Source organism: Pelodiscus sinensis, chromosome 1 (assembly GCF_049634645.1).
Source record: "Pelodiscus sinensis isolate JC-2024 chromosome 1, ASM4963464v1, whole genome shotgun sequence".
NCBI lineage: Eukaryota > Metazoa > Chordata > Testudines > Trionychidae > Pelodiscus > Pelodiscus sinensis.
Genome location: NC_134711.1, coordinates 87,045,479 through 87,053,484, shown reverse-complemented (window position 1 = coordinate 87,053,484; position 8,006 = coordinate 87,045,479). Strand labels below are relative to the sequence as shown.

Sequence of the window (8,006 nt, the reverse complement as noted above, 5' to 3'; positions counted from 1 at the left end):
GATATCTGATTTGTGTCCATTAATTCTTTCTCATAGAGACTGTCCAGTTTGGCCAATATACATGGCAGAGGGGCATTGCTGGCATTTGATGGCATAGATCATATTAGTGGATGTACAATTAGATGAGCCTCTGTTGTGGTGGTTTATGTGGTTAGGTTCTGTGATGATATTGGTGGTATAGATGTGTGTACAGGATGTCCTGTACACACATCTATACCACCAATATAATCACTTAGTACCTTCTCTATCTAGTACCTTCTCTGTCAGCTTCATATAGCAAGGACACTCTAATTGACTATATTCTTTTCCTCCCCCCCTCCTTTTACCCTTCCTTTTCCCATCTGCTATTTATTTAGAAACTGGACCTTTAATAACTCTGTTAATCTGAAGAAGTGGGCTGTGACCATGAAAGCTCATGATACCATCTACATATTTTGTTAGTTTCCAAAGTGCTGCTAGACTTTTAGTTGTTTTTTAATTTTTTGGAGGTTAGAGTTATTTAGTCCAATCTATTGCATACTTTACCAATGCTGCCATCTCGTGAATAGTTTTGGTATTGCACTATAATAAAAAATTCCAGGAAAAATCAGACCAAAAACGCATCACCATTTTAAAAGATAAATTTTCTACCAAGAAATAATTTTACATTCATGATTCAATTTACCTGGCTGTCTTCCTTCTCTCAAATTTTATATCTTCAATGATCCTTGATCTTGCATTGAATTGTTCCCATTAAGAGTGAAAATCAGGCGTGGAGAAAATAGAAAACTCAGATCTGTCTAATAATATATTAAACATAATGATCTTTTAAGAAAGGCTTTTGAGAGGACTGTGCAATTTAAGAGATTGGGAATGCAATGGGGTTTGTTACCACAAGGTCTGTGGTTTCAGCCTAGCTAAAGGTTGGGAATGACTTTCAGTCACAGGCACCTGATGATAGTTGTTTGGGGAACTGCATAAAAAAAGTTCATGGGTCTTACTCTTTTGCCTGGGAGGAAAGATTTACAGAGCCCAGAAGACCCACAATCAGAAATGACCATCTCAGTAGACATGTCAGAGACACAAGATCCCTCTGGGGTAGGGTATTAGTACACTGGCAGTATCTTATGAAGCTTTCATGGTTGTAACCCACGTTCTGCCTATTATGTCTGGTAAAAATAAAGGATTTTATTCTACAAGATATGCCAATCTTGCTCTTTCACCAGCATTATATTCATTTTAAAATTAAAATAAATGTAAAGCATACATAAGGTCTCAGTCATCTTCTTGTTGAGTTTCTTCTAGGTCTTATATTTCAAGTTCAAGAGGGCCAGTTGCCAGAGAGATGGAAATCAGAGAGAAGCAAAAAGCTTTAAAAAGGTACATTTTCTTTGACATTCCTTTTCTCTTTTTTTTCCTCCAGATGAAGTAATACTGTTTGACAAGTTTATTATGGAATGAAAGGAGGAGCAGTGGAGGGGACATGGGAAATGTTTATGAGCATAAGCAAAAGGCAAAGACCTAGAAATAGACAGTACCCTTGAAAAGATGGAGCTTGTTTGAGCATAACTGAGAAATGGGTCACCTGAATGGCCATGCTGTGATTTGGACAGAAAAAGGATTTTCGAAGTATTTCAGGGAATTTCAAGAGACTGACAGCATAACTTTGTGGCCATTGTTAACACTTATAGCTATGCATGCTGAGATAATGCTATAAGGGTGTCATGGTTTAGGGGGCTAGCTGAACCTCCACCCATTTTCTGAGCTCCCTATATGCACCCACTGGGGCCTCCTCTTTATCTATCTCAGGGTGGAATCACATAACGCTTCCACAAATTTCAGGGCACACTACCCTTAATAAACCAACTCTACAGTTCTGACTGGATTTTGGGCACCTACATTTCCTTCAGTTTGTAACCTGTGACTGGTGATATAACTCTACAGGGTCTTTTAAATCTGTGTTTGGAAAAAACATTAGAGTAAAAAAGATTTTAAAACCAGCACTCCACACATGTGTCATCTAATCATATGCTTTACTAACATGTAATTTAGATGGGCTTTTTTCTTCACTTAAAGGAGTAGAACACAACAAGCCCAGGAAAGTTGTATTATATTACCAATATCAGGTATGTTAAAGAAGTGCCATCTTCCTAGGCCGTATTTACAGTAGGAATGCTTTACTGGCATAGGAATACCTGTGTACTATACTGGTGAAGTGTTTCTATTGTGGACTCAGCTATGCTGGAAAAGATTCACTTTGTACCAATGTAGTTAAGACCACTCCCCACAAGTAAGACATACTGATAACAGTACAGCTTTGCTGGAACAGCTGCATCTACTCTAGGGACTTTGGCCAGCTCCGACTTAGCTATGTTGATCAGGAATCACACCTTTGTACCCTCCTGACTCATACAGCTTTGCTGACAGGAAGTTGTAGTGCGGACATACCCTAGCTAGCATAGGCAAAGAGCTAGCACGAGTCTGTCTACATGGACTGGGAGGGAAGTGTATGTCCCCACATTTTCCTAGCAAGCTCAGTTCTGCCTGAGTATCTATATTACTCTCTGGTATGCTCCATGTGACCTACCTGATTTAAACTGGTTTTGATGCTCCCCAAGAAGCACACCATTAAAGATACTTGCTCTTCTGTTGTCTTTAATGACCCTTACGTGTATGCTGACAGAGGACTATTGGAAAGGGCCTCTCCCTCTTTCTCTAGCTGGGTAGGCTCATCTACTCTGTCAGGCTGATAGGGTGAACTATCTGTTCTCATACAGGGTCTGGAAAATACCCCTGGCAGACCCAGATAGAACATTATTAAGCAGTGTGCCACACATGTACTCAAACAACATGCTTCAGGGCATAAGTCTCTCACCTGGAGGTGGGAGTGATGAATTTCACCACACACACACATCTTTAATACAACATTGCACAAATGGAAAGAGGCATGGTGAATGGGATGGATTATTTTCCCCCAACAGATGTCTGGATAGAACAATTTCAGGATTTGAGCTTCACAGAGTTTTTCTTAAGGTCCCAGGAAGCTAATCAGAGTGTCTGAGCTAAATACAACTTGGGATACATTGTTAAATGTAAGAGTGGAATAAAGTGGGCAGTTAAGAGTTAGGAGGGATTGGGGCATGTTACAAACCATTGTAATGAGCCATAAAATCAGTCTATCGAGTTCATAGTTTTGATGTCTAGCAGGGTTACAAATTTAAGTTCCCACATTTATTGCAGCTACAAAGTTTTAATATTAAGATTAAGATTAATATGGAGTGATCATTTTATGTAAATTGTGTGACTAACAAGTGATATGGTGTTTTGGTCAACCAGTATTGTCTAATGCTGAAAGCAGAATACCAGACAGGGTAGGAATTTTCTGTTAGAATGATTTGTCCATTTGTCAAAATTAAATCTTTCAGTGGGAAAGTTTTAATTTTCCTGAACACTGTTGATTTTTCATTAGGGAAATTGAAATGCCATGGCCTCTGGCAGAAAGTGAAAAATCCAAGGACCTTTCAGGTAGGCATTTTGGAAGCTAATAAATTCTGCTCAGTTCTCCCAAAATGGATTTTTTTTGCAAATGCCTTCCCATGTAAATTTTTGCCTTGTCCTCACTAGCTACTTATTCCTATAACCTGGGGGTTCTCAATCTTTGGGAGGGGGGCTGTCAACTTCCACCCCAAACACCATTTTGCTTCCAGCATTTTAAATGATGATCAATATATTAAAAAAGTGTTTTTAATTTATAAAGGGGAGGGGTCACACTCAGAGAATTGCTATGTGAAAAGGGTCACTAGTACAAATGTTTGAGAGCTACTGTTATCATTTAACTCTATCTCAGCTGTGAATCTGTTCTGGAACCTCCTTTCCTCTTTGATAAGCACCAAGAGCAGATCTCCTCAGCCAACCAGCCCCAACAAATAAATATTTGGTCTGGACTTCACAGAAACTTGCACAGCCCCTCTATTCTTTCCCTCAAAAGTCATTCTGTTGCTCGTGCACCGAGCTGCTGAGTTTTCTGGCAATTCCCTATGGCAGACAAATGCTCCTATTTCCCCTCCAGGCATCTCATTTTCTCCCTGTTCTCTCAGATGTTTAATTCTCTTCCCCATTTTGGAACATACCTGCTACTATTAGTCATTCCCTACTAGCCCTCAGAACACACCAAGATACGATTGTAGCTGAAATCAGAATCTATATGAATGAAGTGAAACTCCTTTATTGTTGTTGGAGTTACTCTACATGTATGCTAAAGTAACTCAGGCCTGGTTTACACTAGGACATTAGATCAATATAATTATGTTGCTCTTGCTCAGGGATGTGAAAATCCCCACCCCAAGCAATGCAGTTAAATTGACATAACCCCATGTGTAGCTAGCACTAGGTTGATGGGCAACTTTTGGGGAGGTACATTACCTGTGCTGATGGGAGAAACTTAGGCTGCGTCTTTACTGAAGCACTTAGAGTGACTCCTTTGCACTGGTGCTGGTGTAGTGGTTCATGTGTAGACAAGCCTTAAGAGCACAATATATAAAACCTATGTTCCGTGGTGTACCACCTGGAAACTAGGCAGTTTAGTAAGGCTAAATTATCATACTGCCTTCCAGGGGGGCACAGGACCTGGGGTAATCCCTTCAGCAACCAGCCCCACTCCACCCCTTCCCCACGCCCTGTTCCTGCTCTGCTCCTGCTTAACCACCTTGCCCCCTTCCCCGAGCAACACAGCCTGGGGGATTATGGGATGCTCCACTTCCCACTGCCCTGTGGTGGAGCAGGCTGCTAGTGGCTCCCTTGCACTGGTGCTGCTGTAGTGGTTTATGTGTAGACAAGCCTGAGTGGCAGAGCAGGCTGCCGGGCGGCTCCAGATCCTGCTGGCCACGTGGTGAGTGTGGGAGAGTGACCTCTGCAGCTAGTGTGCCAGCCCCTCGTAATTCCCGAGGTTCCTCCTGTTCATAGGACGGTTGGGGTGGCAGCTGTGGAGCCTGGGATAGCTGCCTGGGATGATTAGTCATATGGACAGGACAGCTCCGCACTCCTCCTTTCCTCCCTCTCTGACCTTATCTTCTCCATTTTAAAGCCTTTTATCTAGCCTGTATTTCATTCACTTGGTTTCTTTTGTCTCATTTGATACCCTGATGGTTACTATGTTATTACTCACTCTTCTATCACCAGCTGGAACCTGCCTCGCTTTGATCTTAGCAGTACATTAACCAGTCATTTAATGACCTTTAAACAGTTTAGGATCCAAATTTAAGTTTAGTGTTAAAAAAAGGAAAAGCTTCAAACTGAACAATAAAAGAGCTTGCATGTATTAAATAACAAAACATTCAACTACAAATGTATTCAAAATATTACACACACACTTTGGAATCCCCTCACAACTAGGCATGTCAGATAGCGTGTAATTCAGGACTACTCAACATGCAGCACGTGGCCACATGCGGCCCTCGGCCCATTTGTTTGTGGCCCGTGGTGCAGTTTGGGTTTATGCAGGGCTCAAACACACGGTCTGAGGGTGGGATCCTTTGAACATGGCCTCCACTGGGAACATGCTTCACAATGGTGAGTCAATATAATGGTCTTCTGTTGTAGGCCCCATTTAAGACAGTTCTGCTGATATTAATAAAATGCAATATTGACCCAATTTTCACCCCTATGACAGCACATTCAGTAGTTAAATTCCTGGACTGTCATGTGTTTTAATGAACATGCCTAGTTGTGAGGAGATTCCAACGTGTGTGTGTAATATTTTGAATACATTTGTAGTTGAATGTTTTGTTATTTAATACATGCAAGCTCTTTTATTGTTCAGTTTGATGCTTTTCCTTTTTTTAACACTAAACTTAAATTTGGATCCTAAACTGTTTAAAGGTTCATTAAAACACATGACAGTCCAGGAATTTAACTACTGAAAGTGCTGTCATAGGGGTGGATATTGGGTCAATATTGCATTTTATTAATATCAGCAGAACTGTCTTAAATGGGGCCTACATGTTGTGTAGTCTTGCCTTAATCTTTGTATTCTTGCCGGTCAGTGTGAAAGAAGCTATTTGCATATATTTGCATATATATTTGCATGTATAACCCCACTTAAGTTGCGGCCCTCGGTATGTGCTGTGAGTATCATTGTGTCCCCCGGGGCTTCCAAAGCTGACTAGCCTCGGTGTAATTGAATAGTAGTGTAACCACATCAAATGTTAGTGGTTACATGACTATTTGATAATCCCTGTGGGCGGGGCCAGCAGCCAGTGCTCTCCTGGGGAGCCCTTGCCATCCTGTGCTGCTGCCTCTCTTAGAGAGCCAGTCCACGAGGAGAGCTGGTTTAAAATGCAGCAAGGGGGGAATGTGTATAGTCAACAGGATTATCAGTTAATTGGGCATTCATCTCTACTCACAACTGTACTGAGTTAGTGCAGGGGAACTAGAACATGAAATGTATGAGTGTCATTTCACTTCCCTAGCAAGTAAAGTGCCAAAGTAAACAAATCCCATCCAGTTCAAGGTATTTTAATTTTTTTTTCAGTTTGGGGTATTACTAGTGACATAGACAATGATCAATTTAACTTCTGCATGATGACAGAAAATCTTGAAGAGCAAGGAGAAGGGACACACCTCTTTTGACAGCTGACTTGGAGGAGGGGAGCTGAAGTTAGAAAAAGAAGAAATAAAACAGGTGGGTGTTCCAGTCTTACGCTACCTGCGCCATAAACTGGGATGTTATTTCCCTTTCTTCACCCTTCAGAACCCATCCAGAGCTCAGGAAGCTAAATGAATGCCTTTCTCTCGGGGAGTTTAATACGTGAGTGTGATTGTGTGCTTGAACATGTGTATTTTTGGTGTGTGTGGGAGACAGTCTGTGTAGGGATATATGGTCTTGCCAGCTACAAGCATTCAAAAATCACATGCCATATCCCCACAAAACAGGAGACTGGCTTAAAATTATGAGATTAAATACATTTAGGGTACTTTTAACTTTCCTTCTGGTGTTGGAATGGTTAGGGTCACATTTTCTAGCTTTTCTCTGCAGTCATTAAGGTAGTAATTTTTTATTAGATTCCATGCTATTGGGACTCTAAAACAAACACAGAATATGAGAGATGGTAATAACGGATGTAGGTTTTGTTTATGGGTATAATAGATATAAATGGGGGGTTATGGTTTATTGTGTAAGTGGGTGAGGTACACACCTAAGTGTGGTGGGAATGTGGACTTACATGTCTGGAAGTTAAAATGTATATATTTTGGAGTGCAGAGAAATAGGGATGTTAAATATTGGTTAATTGAATAGTTGATTAAACTCATGAATTCTTGTCGGTTACTCAACTATTCTATAGTCCCCAGGGGTAGGGCCAGCAGCCAATGCGCTCTGGCCCCACTCCTGATACAGAGGCAGCAGAGTGGGGTGCCAGGCGGGATCTGGTCTGCAAGGGGAGCCAGTTTAAAAACCACCTCCCCTCACAGAATGGCTGCCTGTTGCCCCGTGCTGCTGCCTCTGATACTGGCACGAGCTGGAACTGAGTCGGACTGCCTGCCCGCCTGGCTCCTAATACACTTTAAATGCAGAGCTGCAGCAGGGGCAGGTCCTGGACCTGATGCAAGCCAGGACTGAGCTGGATTGCTGGCCAGCCTGCTAAAACTTTACTGGCAGGAAGGCAGGGTGGAAAATGCATGTATTAACCTATAAGCTTTTGCTTATCAGTTAATTGGTTAATCGACTATACTATTACATCCCTACGCAGAAATAGAAAGTCTTAAGTAGACTGGGTCATCTGGAGTTGCAGACCGAGAAGGTAGGTCTACGGCAATTTGGCCGCTGTCAAGCAGACAGTAACACATCTTGTCTGAAGCTACAGTTTGACTGAGAAACAGGTGGTGCAGTATTGGCTAGCCCTGCCTCTGGTGTTTTCACTTGTATGTTGGTTGTTCCTTTTTGGCATATCATGCTATTAGCAGTAGTACCACAGAGTACATTTATGGCAGAGGGGTGGTTACACCAGATTTAACTTTGTATTTCAGGTTGA

At 41.7% G+C, this 8,006-nt stretch overlaps 1 long non-coding RNA gene across 1 annotated transcript; it reads left to right on the top strand.

Moving 5' to 3' along the window:
- Positions 1–1,282: 1,282 nt before the first annotated feature.
- On the top strand, positions 1,283–6,659 carry LOC142826589 (uncharacterized). The gene is made up of 3 exons (XR_012900809.1): positions 1,283–1,359; positions 3,449–3,504; positions 6,566–6,659. It is a non-coding gene; the product is annotated as an uncharacterized LOC142826589 (long non-coding RNA).
- Positions 6,660–8,006: the final 1,347 nt, after the last annotated feature.